Below are 15,921 nucleotides of genomic sequence, written 5' to 3'. Positions count from 1 at the left end.
TAAAAAATAGTTTTTAATTGCATGCAAAAATATTGCGTGGAGTTCCTCCGCGTGGAAGAAGTGAAACTTCGTAATGTGGAAATGAAAATAGGAAGGGGTAGAAATTGATTTTTAGTGAAATCATATTTTATCAAATTAAACTAAAAAAATAAAGGCAATAAATTTGTAACGATTCATAGATTGATCTTCAGAGAGAGAGAGAGAGAGAGAGAGAGAGAGAGAGAGAGAGTGAGAACTTTGAATATATATACTGTATAGAAGTCGCCAGCCCAGGTTAAAATTTCTAATACGGTTTTGAGGTAGTTGGTTAATTCACCGCCGCAATCGCCACCATCTCTAGGGCATCGACTTGTGGTGGTCCCTAGCGGACAAGTCTCGAACTCTTCAAACACCCCTTCCCCCTCCTGTTGAACGACCTTGAGCTGCAGTGAATGATTGATGAGGGGAGCGGGGAATGACAGCGGGCGACAGCGCTGCGCTCTAACGTGTAAATAACAACTAAGACGATACAGGGCGTTACGGCAGCGCACTGCAGCGGTGAAGTTCCCAAGCTGCTCATCATAAGCTTCTGAAAAACGTAGAGTAAATCCTATCCACTCGCGACTTCTATACAGTATATATATTCAAAGGTGAGAGTGAGAGAGACACCTATTGATTGTCTATAAAACTTTTTTATGAGAGCAAATTTTCATGAAATAAATCATGAAATCATTCAACGATAAAAGCTGTTTATTTAATCAAGCGGACGGGTTTGCCCCAAGCAGAAAATTGACGCGGCAAGACCTCGTGGACATAGAGAAATGACACACACTCACTATTTATGTGTCTATGAAACATGATTTTTTTCTGCAATTTAAATTGTAATATACAAAAACAGTATTGAAAATTGAAACAAATATGGCGACACTACAATCTGTCAAGATCTTTATTTTTTTCTTACACTCTAATTAGTTCCTTACAATAGCAAAACGTAACGTAATGGCTTCAAAGCTATTGCTCGGCAGACATAGAGGAATGACACTTACAGTTTGTATATCTATGATACACATTACATAAAATTAAGACATATTTTTTTAACCCGTTTAAAATTTATTTTTTTAGACAAAAGATAGCCTATGTCCATCCCGAGGATATAATTATCTCCTTGCCAAATTTCATTACGATCCGTCCAGCCGTTCAGCCGGGAAAAGGTAACAAACAAACAGACAAACCGACAGACAGAGTTACTTTCGCATTTATAATATTAGTAAGGACTAGTAAGGATTATCGGTGCCCAAAATCATACATTTCACTTAATTAAATACGAAGTTAAAATTATTAGTATTTAAAACATACTTAACTCTTATTCATTCCTTAGGGGTTACATTTCAAAAGTACAAAAAAAAATTGTGCTAGAAATGTTTATAGGGTCATTTTAAGTACTCAAAATCATTCTTTAAGGTTAATTATTTTCGGAGATATAATTATTAATTATTAAAACACACTTGCACTTTTTCACTCCTAGAGTTTGTATTTCGCCAATATTAAAATGATTGTTGTAATTTTATGTATGTTTATTTCAGGTATTTCATTCATATTCATTAAGCTTAATTAAATTCTGAGATATATTTATTACTTTTTATAATATACTTACCTTTTTTCACCCTTGAATTTCGAAAATACAAAAATTAAAGTTGTAAGTTATTGTTTGGTCATTATTGGTATCCCAAAACATTCATTACTCTTGATTAAATTGGAAGACATAATTATTAATTTTATAACATAGTTACCCCTTTTTCACCTTTTAGGAGTTGAATTTTTTAAAATATAATAATTGTTTGAGTTTTCATATGTTCATTATTGGTAATCAAAATCATTAATTATGCTTATTAAAATTCGGATATAATTCATATATATGATAACGTTTTTACCCGTTTTTCACCTCTTAGGGGTTGAATTTCAGGAAATATAAATTTGTGGATGGAATTCTTTGTATGGTATTTATTTTTACACAAAATTATTTTTTTTCATAATTAAATTAGGAGATATAATTATTAACTTTTTTAAAAAAAGTTACCTGTATTTCACTCTTTGGAGGTTGACTTTAGCAAAATATGAAAATTGTGGTTGGTTGTTTTGGAATGTTTATTATTGGTACCCATTATCTTTTTTTTAACTTGATTAGTTTCAGAGATCTAATTAATCATTGTAGAACCATATTTATCACTATTTCACTCCCTTAGGTGTGGATTTCTGTATTTCGACATAGCATAATTTCAAAGTTAGCCAAAGTATTTCCATTAAAATCCGTCCAGTTATTTCTAATTCATGCTCGAAAAAACATACAGACAACAAAAAGTAAATATATATATATAGTTCTCAATGTAAATAACAATTTTAAATAGTTTTTTTCATGATTTCATCTAATGTACAGTTTTTTTGTCTCGAATAGTTTAATTATTACTATAGATTGTTACAAGTTTGTCAAGTGAGTATGCTGAGAATTTTGTCAAAGAATTTAAATTCCAGAACAATAAATATGAGGAGTAAAAAAGTATTCACATCGACAGATTATTTTTAATGTCGGAGTCAGAGGGTAACCAGAACGGGATGAAAGGAGCCGAAAGGTAGCCTAGCCTTGCCTGGTTCCCCTGAAAAATTAATGAGGTCACGGCGAGCGGTCGTGGGGTCAGCCGCGGAATGTAGACGGAGAGGAAACCAATTACCGCAGGTAATAATGCACGCCTCAATTTTATTAAAAACTTTTCTTTCTTATTGCTTTCTCCGTCTCGCTTGCAATTGTTAAAAAAAAAAGTTTTAATTTGAATTGAAACTCCGACCAAAAGGTTTTTCAATTTTAATTTTGCTTGTGTACAAACAATTAAAATGAATGTTTTGATAACGTTCTTTAACATGAAATGTAGGTTTTTAACATTTAAGTTTGAATGGAAAATTTGTAATTAAGATATCGTATCCCACCACATTTTTTTTTTACCAACAAGAGTAGTATAGTAAAGACGCTCCTGTGATAGTGTCCAGAGTGTGGTGCCTGTGCCGACTAGTTCCTCCGAGCGCAGAGATTCTGGTAAAGTTTCGGTGTCAGCCATCTTGGATTTTGACGTCACAGTGGCCATTTTGGATGACCTTGACCTTGACCTTGACCGCAGAGATCATACTGGATGTGCAATTATTGTTTTTTTCGCCATCATGTGTTCTCAAATATTTCCGCCATTTTGTTTTCCACCATTTTTAATTCTAGACTTTTTTGCCATCTAACACCTGTACCAACTATCTCTCCTAGGTTAGGTTTGCCAAGAAGGAACAGTCTGGCATTGAAAGCTCCGTGAACCTCTCGATGGCACTCCAAACTTGAAGTGCAGAGAAAGAATCAGTGAAAAAAAACTGCCCCGACTGGCTCGCCAAGTTGCACCTACAATAAGTGCAGAAAATAACTTATTAAAATAGGGGAAATAACTTTAAATAAACTTTTAGTCAAAACAGTTGAAAACAATTTACACAAAACAAATTCATAGCTCAGCCCTATGTTTTTTTTTAAACGAGATATCAACAATGAAAGAGAATTTAAACTATTATCTGTTGCACTATAATTGTAACATAATTTCTAAACCTTTTGGGGGCCGCCACAAAACAAATTAAAATATACGATTTAACTGCTTAAAAAAATATTTTTTTAATTCTGTGGTAGTTACGCAGTAGTTATATAAGTTATTTTTGTGAACAAGTAAAACAAAAATTTTGTTGTTTCATTTTTACTAAACTTTATTAGGTTTTAAGTTTATTATTTTATTTTTATTATTAAGTTCCTAAGAGGTAATTTCATGCGCCGCATGCTACATGCGAAGAAAAAAAAATTGAAGAACTTTCCTGGAAATTCTTATTAATGGCATCCTGAAGCCTTTCAAGCAGATGAAAAACTCCGTCTTTATTCCAGAGAAGTGGAATTAAGGGACGCATTGCCATGATGTCTCACACCAACAAAAGGACCGCTAAAAGAAAACAACATACATGAATAATAACCCATTGGCCAAAAATCAATAACCTAATTGGTTCTCGGGGACATGAAGCAAAACACCCACCCAGTTGGCGGTGCGAAGAAACTAAAAACTACATAAATCCAGCGGATTTAAACGCTGAAAGTAAAATTAGGTTTTCACATTATGGCTGACCAATAGAGACGAAGGTGTAAGTCACATCACAACAACCAAGATGATCATAGAAATCATCACTAGATGTTAAAGCTGGTAACAAAAGCATTGAAATTTTAGGCTCTGTTCCTAAACCAAATTTGCATAATCCCTATTATTCGGTTTTTTTATTAATTGAAGTTTTTGTGCATATGTTTCAAAATTTGTGTATAGGTTTTTTTATATTAGAGTCTAGTCTTGAGGCAATTCACAACAGTCTTATATATTGAACATAGTTAACTGATTTAGAGCATTCACAAAAGATTCATATTATAAGTTATTACACAACAATATAAACCAAACAATTTAATGCACCTTACCTTAAATATAAAAATGAACAAAAGGAAGTAACAACAAATATAACATATGTGACGTCCATTTTCCAACAAAAAAAAAATAGTTAAGTGAGTCGAGCATGCACCACACAACAGCTGTGCAATGACATAACACCCCACTTCCTATTATTTTTTTTTTTGCAATTTTCGTTAAAATCTATTTTTTTTCCAATTTCAATGGTAAAATTTTAAAACTTATAAAATTTCATATAAAACCTTTACTATTTTTTAAATTGTTAGCCATCTTAAAAATTCGTAAAATTCATTAAAAGAATTTGGGAAAATTTTAAAAATTTATAAAAGAATTATAATTATAACATTTTAGTAAATAACTTCAACTATTTCGAAAATTATCCTCCATATTGAAAATCCATAAATATTATAAAATTTACTTAATTTTTTTTTAAATATTGTTTAAGTAAGATTTTATTAATTTGAAAGCTGACCTTTGAACTTGACATTTGATCTTGAACTTGACCTTTGAACATTACCTTGAACTTAAGTGTTGACCTTTGACCTTGACCATTAATTTTAACTTTGGCTTTAACCTTGACCTTTGAAGAACTTTGTTCTTGAAATTTTACCGTTTAACATTGACATTAACCATGACCACGAAATCTGACCTCAAGCACCATCTTTAATTTAACCTTCTTGGAAACAAGTACTTCAATCCCTGAGTGTTTAAATTTTCGATACGACCACAAATATTGAAATTCCGTAGTTATCCAATTTTAATAAAATAATTATGACAACGTCCTTGGTTCGAACCCAGCGATGTTATTCCCTCTACAAAAGCCACCGGCAGAATGACCTACCACCACTTATACCATTATTACAGCCAGTATTATGTCATGGCAGTCATCTTGAGTCCGCCATCTTGTTTTCATCTGGTGGAGGTCGCTGCTGACATATTAGTTTAATTTTTTCCCCGCTAAAGGGCATTATACGTTTATTTACAGTGCACCTACCATCTTGACATATAGGCGCCATCTTCTGTAATCATTTAGCTATGAATTCGGAAAAAAATCAAAAACTTGTCATAAAAATCATTTGTTAATGTTCTGATTGATTCGATCAATCATGTCCATGGTTCACTACCAGGCAGTATTATTTAAATTGATTGATTGTTATGTATTAAACAATTTAATGTACGCGATAAAAAAAATAAAAATTCATTAATATCACATAAAACAATTAGTCAGAGAAGTAAGCATACATTTCAAGTGCAAGCCACTCATGTGGAAAGGGCCATGTATTCGTTACCTTACCGCCAACTTCGTATTATTTTCTCTTGTCTCATGTAGACAAATAATTTCAAAAAGGTAAAAGTATTTACGTGCGACTAATCAAAGTACCTAATTTAAAGTTCATTAATCACAAAATGTTAAAATAATTCTCAAGGCAAGAGGTAGAGGCTGGAAGAAGCCGAGCGAGAGCGCGTGGAGAGAGATTCGCAAGCTTGCAGAAGTGTCAGGTAACCAACCACGTGGCCTCACCAGCCGCGTGCAGGCCTCGGTCCCCGGCCCTGTCAAATTCAATTTCAAATTCAAAAGTTTTTATCAACACATACTTTACACATACCAGTTTTGGTGTATACAACATGACACTCCAGCACTCAGTGCTCTTTTGCCTTAATATAATTTTCAATTTATTTACAGTTTCTATTTGAATAGTTGGGTAAAACATGATTTAAATAAAAGAAAATTTTTAAAAAACCTTTTGCTTAGTTTTTTGGAGTATTTTTTGGACTTAATGTTTTCGGTGTCATGCTGTACCTTAATAATAATTTACACATTCGTAGAAAAAGAGAAACACAAAGGGTTGACTTGATACAAACATTATTTACATTTGGTAGTCGGTGGGTAGATTGTTGTTCGGCCCGGGCGTCCTAGACACTGCCCAGTCAGATTGGTTTTTGATTTTTGAACAGGTGCCTTCTATTTTGTAAAGTAAAGAAGAAAACAAGAATTTACGGAAAGGCATTGCACATGGAATTTAGTGTTGAAAAGATTACAGGGCATTTGTCATCATAAGTCTGTGAGGCTTAGAATTGTTTAATTGCGTCCAAAAGGAAGGGGATCCATTTAATAATGTTCGTCTCTTTGATTAGTTTGATTAGTTCTGTCAGGTCACTGATGGGGTTAGAGTCTGCGTTAATTTGTGTTGGTGGGTTGGCTTGCCAGGCATGTTGGTGTTGGGAAGTTACAGGACCGTGGTTGTCTCGTTGGGACTGGTTGAGCGGTTATTGTTGCTGTCGGTCTGTTGTGGAGTTTGGCACTGTCGATAACAGTTAAAAAAATGTCGCTGAAATAATAACCCAGTACATAAAAGTACTTTTTTGGAATCGTCTCAAAGTACGAGAAATGGAAAGAGAGTAGAAAAATAAACCTACGAAAAAAACATTTGCACCCCGAAAAATTTTGTAGTGCATTTTACCAGAACATATGACTCTAAAAAAATCGCCACTTATAATAAGAAACAATAAATCTTCATTCAGTTCAAGCGTCTCCGAACCAAGGGTTTTTTTGGTTTTTTTTTTTCCGACAATACCCACGAACATTTTAAGCAGTTCGTTTTCATTATCAGACTTTAAAATACAGGCATCTCTGAACCACGAGGCCAATCATGACTTTACTTCAGTCTTGACTACACACATTAAACGAAATTAAACTTATTCAACAAAAGAAAATAACACACAATGCATGGATATAACATGTAATGAACACGCAATGCACATACCGAATACGCAATGAATACGCAATGCCCTCGCCGAACACGCAATGAACATGTATTACACACACTCAACACACAATGAACATGCAATGAACACACCATAAACATAATGAACATGCAATGAACACGCAATGGACATGCAATGTAAACACAGAACACGCAATGTTCACACTGAACATGCAATGTACACACAGAAAACGTAATTTAATGTACACACCTAAAAAACAATGAACAAGCAATGGATACGCATCGTACATACTGGACACGCAATTAAATGCAGATGCGTGAACTGTCTTAGTTATAAATTCGATTTCGAGAAATAAAACAATCGCTTTTAAAAATCAAAATAGTAATATAGTTTGGTTCCGACTGGCTCAGGCTTCTAGGCTTGAAGCCAAGAAGCCGTCAAAAATCTTGAATTGTGACGTAACAGCTGTCAACTTGAATGACCTTGACCTTGACATTCAAAATTTGCCTAAAGTGACTCAAAATTTGCCCAAATTTAAACAAAATTCTCCTTAAACATTTTCAGTTTTTTTGTAAAAACAAATTCCACCACAAAATTTTAAAAAATTTGAATAGTATAAACTGCTCTTATTTGAGGGTAAAATTCCCATATTTAGGAAAATTTCTTGTTTTATTCCTCAAACATTCAAAAATTCGGAATTCAATAAACCTTAAAAGCTTCTGCCTTAGAAACAAACTAAATTCCCCATCGGGGCTTAAATTCCTCATGAGTAAGCTTCTAATAAGCCTCTAACGTCCATCTTGGATGACCTTAACCTTAACCTTGTTTGTAAAATACAAATTCTTTTATTTTTTACCAAAAATTTCGAAACAATTAAAAAAATATAAAAAATTGCTTACTTCAAATGTTTACTTACATACTCGATTTCGATCCTGCATGCGTAAACATGTAATTATATTATAACAAATTTAAAAAAATTAAATGCAAATTCTAAAAAATATAACAATTTATTACGTCACACTTGCCATTTTGTATTTTGAAGTATCCGATGCATTTATTTTTATAGCCGCAATCTTAAAAATCAGTAATTTTTTAAACTATAAATTCGGAAATATTTTAAAATTTTAAAATTTTATTTTAAAAATTCCGAATTCTTCATTTAAGAGATCGCCGTTGCATATTTCGTTATGGTAACCATCCTTGATTCTAGAAACGATGCACCTTTTGTAACGCCTGCTATCTTGGTTGTGTATGAAGTCATCAATTTACGTTTCGTTACAGCTGCCATCTTGTATTCTAGAACGTTGCAAATTTCGTTCCGGACGTCATTATGAAAATTCTTTTTTATGCTAGAGAATTGTGAAAAATTAAACAAATAAAATTTAATTTAAAAATAAAAATTTAAATAAAACATTTCGACATTTTTAATTATGATGTCACTGTTGCCATTTTCTTTACGACCGCCATTTTGAAAATCCGTAATTACTATAAAAAATGTTAGTAAAAATATTAAAATATATAAAAATTATTAAATATTCAAATTAAAAAATATATTTTTAAACTGGAAATTATTTAATGGAACTCTGAGTCCTCTGTTTGAACCCGGTGAGGACAAAATAAAAATGACGACAGATCCTTCCTCCACGGACGCCACTGACAGACTGACTTCCCATAACCAAGGTGTATGTATGTGTGTGTGTATATATATATATTTATTCGGCCTCTGGTCCGCCATCTGGTTTTCGTATGCTGGAGACTGACATCTCGTTTGGTCTGCTGGAGGCAGCCATCTTATTTTCGTCTGCTAGAGTGCACTGAGGCAATGTTAGTTTAATTTTTACCCACTATTTGTCGGCCGTCTTGAGCGTCATCTTGGAAATCCGTAATTATTTAGCTATATATTCAGGAAAAGTTTCAAAAATCATCAAAAATTTTCATTAATTTACTGATAGAATCGATGGATTCCTAGCCTTGCTTCTATTCTTTGTCAGTGAATAAAAAATTAATTTAATTAAAAATACCACAAAAGTGACAAATAAAAGAAATTAAAAAAACAGCAAATATTTTTATAAATACAATTTAATACATATTTTTCTGATTTACTACAGCGACACTTGAAAAAATTACCAATTAAATAAATATTTAGTTCTGCATCGGCTTGAACTGACTACTGAAGACACAGACCGGACAGATTCTTTTCCTACATAAATAAATCTTAAAACACAACCTTCACGTTTGGGAAACAGCATGAAATCTCTACACTGTAAAAAAAATTAAATGGTACTTAAATAACTTTTTAAAACTACTAAAAATTTATAAACTTCTACATTTACATTAAAGAAATTATATCGCTAAAAAAAATTCGTAGAGATACTAGGTTCGAATTTAGATTTTGTGATATACCAGTTACCTACATTAGCTAAAGTTATACGTAAACCATTGCCTAAAATAGCTTTCCAGTATAAGTGCGCTCATTAATAAATACGATAAAACCAAATATAAGGAAATGTTTGTATTTTTGAAATAATTTTTTCTATGGTTTAAAAAATAATGCTTGTATAAAACACCGATCATAATTTAAAATTATTCGATAATTTTCGTATCCGCGACAAGAAATATTAGATAGTATTTACAAAAACGTATTGATATATGCAAAAAATATCCACAGAAATGTGTTGCACAATGTTACTATATCTTTCGTGTAGTATTGCAAACTATTTCTTGGCAACTGGTGTGCAAAAGAACCTTTTTTGAAAGTAGAAAAATGTTTTTTTTTATTCTGTATAATGATGTGCCCGAGGTGTGACACCAACACTACGCGATAGAGACTACAGGAGGCGCGGCACTCATCGATTCCCATGCACGTTTAAAAATAACCCTTTGCTCCCCCCCTTTTTTTTGACCATCCCGACAGCTTCTGTCTCGTTCCGCATCTGTTCAGGGGGAAAAGAGGAGGAAGGGGGTGTGGAAAGAAAAAAACAACCGCGACTCATCCTTCGTGAAAGAGGATTTCCGTGTTACCAACCTCCGCGGGGAAAATATTCAGGTTGTTTACGGAAGCCGACCTGCGCGGAGGGCAGTTTTGCATGTTGGAAGATTCTTTCAAGAAGCAAGAAGACAGGACTGCTAGCTTTTTCCGCAAGTCATATGTCACGTTGCCACTATACGCTCAGAGCACGTACAGTGGACTTCCACCTGATTCTCTGAACGATTTGGAACCCACTTCTGACCGTTCAACCACACTGGGGCAACATCCAATTTTTTTTTCTACAAATACTTTTTTTTTGCGGTTTGAAATGTGGTTGATAGATTAAAAGTATTTTTTACCAAAGTCGGTAAGTTTTTATTTTATAGTTTGAAAAAAAAAGGAAATAACAATTGAAATTTCATTTCTGGCATGAACTCAAACCATGTAGGTACCAAAAAGCTTTAAAATTTTTAATCAATATATGGTGCGTAGCCATTGTCAACAGACATTTCTAAAAATTTAGTTTTTTATGAAACCATAATAATCAGATTTCCAGGTATTTTGGAGTAGATATTTTTATAGTAGGGCCGCGACGTCTTGGCGGGTCGACTCCCTAGAGCTCAGCGACCTTGTAATCGACACGTCCCGCCTTGTCTGCTCTGCAGATAACAACGGCCTGGAAGTCTTCATGCCGTTCCGAAAACATTGGTCGAGAACAATCTCACGTACGGTGCAACACAGCGCAGATCTTAATGATACAAAGATGCGATAATGCTTTACGGTAATTTATTATTTAAAGGTAGTGCACCATTTGCTCTACTGGGCAGCTTAGTTAAACATAGTTAAACATAGCTATACAATTCTTTAAAGTTAAGAACTAAATTTGTAACTGTGGGTTGCTGTAGGAAACACAATTAATTAAGACTTGCATGTAACTCCCTCGCTGATGCTTACTTTTCCATTTGGTTTGGCTGAAATGTGAAGACGATCGACATGACACTTTCACGCACTTCAAGAACCTTACCACTTTTATGCACACGGGTTGGTATTTTTTCCATAACAGCACTCTGAAAGAACCATTTTAGTCATTTAGAGGGGGCCGAAAACCATATTTATAACAAACCATCCTCGCGTATTTTATAGTTCCCTGTTGTGCTTGCTTTATAAACAAGAGAGGCTCCGGGAAGGAAGCCTTGCGTAGAACCAGCGCTTACAACTAACTATCAGTCTGTGCGCTGCATTTGCTGTTGCCATTACCTACACCTTCAACGTCACCTTTCTTTTGCCAACATTTCTGAAAGGTTAAATTAGTGTCAACCCAGGATTCATCCATGTCAAATATCTTCTTCCCAGCCTCCCTGCACTGTTTCATCTGAGTCAGGTACTGTGATCGCCAAGCAACGTCAGATCTTTCGAGAAGAAGAATTCGCTTATTTTGGCTTCTTTTCCACACAAAACCCATTTCTTTGAGTATTTTACGCAGCGATGTCTTTCCCTAACTCCATCCGATTTTTTCTTTCAAAACTGGCAGTAGTTTCCTTTTTTGTCGTTTTTTTACTGCATAAAATTCGTGGCTAGTGTCTCTGATCACTCTTCTATCAAAGTCATCAACTGACAACAAACGTTTCCCAGTTTTTTTTTTGGCTTGAAATGAATAATTAAACATGAGAGGCTGTTTAACGGTCAAATAAAGGAGTGATATATATATATATGTAAATATAAACATATAAATTGTAAATAAATAATGTATTAATATAATATACATTAATATATATAATAAAATCATATATATCATAAAATATATAATGCAATATATAATGTGTATAATGAAATATAATGCAATATAATGTGTAGCAATATCGGCTACACTTGTAGATAAAAAATATTCTAACAAGCGGTGCAGAAAGTTTGGAAAATTGCCAAATGCAAAACAAACAAACCGCGGGTGAAATTACGGGGAATGCGTTGAAAAACTTATAATGTTGTTGTTTGTTTTTTATTTGGCGTCTCTCTGTTGTGTTTTCGGATGCGCGAAACTGATCTTTGGCTTATACCTGTGTATCGCGCAGCTCTTTCGGTTACATTTGTTAGAGGTACTAGCAGACATTTGTTGGCAGCTTCTTCATCACAACACTGGATTACACTACTTATAATTTCCCTCTCCCCACTATGTATTACTTTATTGTATCTTGAACATCCTGCGTCGGGCTCCATTGTTCACTTCAGACTGAGAGCGTGGCACCTGATGTTTTTGCTATGAACCGCATAGCGGCTGATGTGCGCGCGCAGCTGCTTCCCCTCTCATTTACTCTTCCCTGCTTCCCCGCAAAACGACACGCCAAGACGTCGCGGCCCTACAGTAGTAATTTCTTTATGAAAGCCTTAAACCCATTAGGTTAACAATAAAACGCCACATAAAAACAATTATTGCAAAACTGTATACCACCACGATGTCATGCTAGAATTAAATAACTAATTGATCTCTATAAGTTTCTTAAAACTTGAGAAACCAATTTATAAAATTTTGACCATAATAACAAGATTAAATCAATGTAAACCATGAGCAAAAACACAATAGTATAGAGACTAAATAGTTAAGGAAACTACCCTCTCAAGGTTCGGTCTCGCTAGCCATGTTGGTTAGTTCATATTCGTGCTACTACTGTAAATTTGACACGAGACATCTCTTTGATTTTATTCTTAGTGTGGTATTTTTGCAGCCTGTTTTATGTGGCACAGGTAAAAATCTCGCAAATGTTCCTAATTATGATTTCTCGAGTGGAATTTTAAAGCTCGAAAATAATATTTAGTAAAAATCTGTTGAGGGAAAATAGCCTATTCCTGGACAACAATTGTAGGAAGAAAGTCGGAATAAACTAACGTATCAACAATAAAATGAAATAACTTATTCAGCATGTGAGAGCAATCCTTTAAGGGCCCCGCCTGTCTGCACACTTGTGGTTTGCGGCGCTTCACGTTAACCCACGTGATTTGGTAACTGCTCAAGATTTATGTATTGTTCCCTCTCACAAAATGTATTTAAGAATACGCGGAGGTAGAATAATATTTTTTTTCCGAATTTATTTTTAAAATTGGTTGTTTGGAAGAGTGGAAATTGATAAAAATGGTTGTTTTCAGAAAAATATTTAGGTATGGAGCTCCCGGTAATTACCCTCGAAAGCTCAAAAGTGCTTTCAATACATATAAATCCTCATTTTTATGCCATATAATGAACGGTTACCGCTCAAATATCATAGTGAACCTATGCATTACGAGAAAACTGCGCTCCAGTCCACAGACTTGCGCTTAGAGGCGATATCGCACTAGAAGCAATAGCTAATCTCAGTAACAAAAACGCACCCATGATTAGAGTAGTATGCTTATTTATTTTGCTTATAATATTTCGTGTTTTTGATTATTATTTATATAAATTGATAATATAACCATATTTCTTTATAAAATGTATTTCTACAAAACAAATCACTGTTCAGTATTTTTTATAAACTTAACGTCAATTTTTATGTTACTCCTAGCATGTACCGAAAGTAGCCTTCGTTATAAATTTCTTTATCATATCATTCATATCTAAATAAGAATTTGATTTTCCAAAAACCTAAAATCTAATATTTCTGTGGTTTTGGATAAAAACGTAGGTTATATAATTTTGTTAAAATCATTTAGTATTAAAAAAGATTTCCAATGTAAATACTACACATGAACGGTTTATTTAAAACTTATATCACATGATTACATGCTTTTAGTACATGCAAAGACTGAGATAAAAATTTGCATTTTTATTTATAAACGTTAATTAAGGACTTTAGAAGAAAAATCATTTTTATAAACAATAAAATGTGGGTGATATTATGAATTATTAGCAAAATCACGAAATATTATAAGAAAAATAATTAGTGATGGTTAAAATCAAATTTTCTCGAATCCGAATCTCAAATTCGAATCCCAGAGAGTACCTCGAATATCCCCTCAAATCCGAATCTATAAGTAAAGTGTCAAAAAGTTTATGTACGATATAATACAACTTTTAACTATGGTGTTGAAACATAGGAAACGTAGAAACAATTTAAATGGTTGAATCACATACTAAGTTTCCAGAATAAATATTTAATATAACTATGTTCATTTAATTACATTATAAAAATAAAATATGTTTGGAAATGATAGCAAAGTAGATATTAAGGAAAAATAAAACAACGTATAAAATTGCAGATATAATCGGTGTTGAAGTTTTTGATTTACTTCATTTCCTTTAATATTTTTCTTCGAAACTTTACCTCCAATATCGAATCCTTCGAATACTAAAGGATTTGATGGTATTTGGGGATTCAATCAGCCCGTCCCTAAATGTAATTCGACGGTCGGCGGGCTTGGTGCGAGCGGGCAGCGCAACTACTCGATTGCCCGGGCGGGCAGGCGCCCGGCGCAGCTGACTTCGAGCTCCCCGCTCGCCCGCAGCGCAGCAGAGGCCGCGCTAACCTTGCAGCGAGAGTCTCGAGTTCGACCGACCAACACGGCTGCAGGTTCACAGCGGAAACAAACAACATATTAAAAAAAAATAATTTTCTAGCTTCACTAGGAAGAATGTTCGACCGAATCAGCGTTCGGGTAACAAATTATACACGATATATTAGAATAAGACATTGAAATTAATCGTAAAATAACTGGCTCAGCTAAATTTAAAGTACTTATTTTACTAATGGGGTAGTTCATAGCGATACAACACTTAAACGCAAAAGATTAAAATATTTTATTTCTATACTTTTGAAAGCTTAATTTTCTTATGTGGTTCTGTTAAACAAATAAAATCTTAAAGCCAAAGAGTTAAAAATAATTCGCAACGAAATTTTAGTAGTGCTAAGAAATCTTAATATATATAAATCTCGTGTCACAATGTTTGTCCTCAATGGACTCCTAAACCACTTAACCGATTATAATAAAATTCGCACACCATGTGCAGTTCGATCCAACTTGAGAGATAGGATAGTTTAAATCTCAAATTATAGTCGCAATTTTAATTTATTGCTATTTATTTGTCTGTTATTATTTGACAGTCACAATTATCTGTTAACTCCAAATGATTCTAACAGATGTCGATACCTTTCGACTGGGTTGAGTAAGTAATCAATAGATGGCGCTGCTATGGTAAATCTACGAACGTGTCATATAAGCTACATTTTAACAGCATAATTACCACGTGTTGTTGACGCTATAAAATTAATTAAATTTATTTTGTAGTGAACGAAATACCGTATAATTCAATTATTTCCACTTTTTAAATTTTTGGTGTTAGCATGTTACTTAGACTGAAGTGTAAATTGAATTCATATTATAATGAAGATAATACAGTGAAATTAATCCTGTTTTTTACTTATTTGTGCTTGATTGATCAAAACTTTATAATTTAATTTGAATATATGTATGTAAGTATTATCACATAATTATAAAATTTAATTAAAATGTCAATGCAAAAATTATACACAATTTCCTACACTTTTTCAATAGTTGTACAAATATTTTTTTTATTGTTTTTATTTAACCTCTATTAAAAAATATTTAGCACTTATTATTTCAATGTGCTATGATAACAAGTTTTTCAGAGTTTTTTTTCTTATATTTAAACGATTAAATTATTATTTCAATTCTTATTGAAATTATTATTTAAACTCTATAATTTAAATATGTAGATGTCAGTATTATCACATAATTATAAAAGTT

Source organism: Bacillus rossius, chromosome 14 (assembly GCF_032445375.1).
Source record: "Bacillus rossius redtenbacheri isolate Brsri chromosome 14, Brsri_v3, whole genome shotgun sequence".
Classification (NCBI taxonomy): Eukaryota; Metazoa; Arthropoda; class Insecta; order Phasmatodea; family Bacillidae; genus Bacillus; species Bacillus rossius.
Note: the sequence above shows the minus strand (reverse complement) of the source record.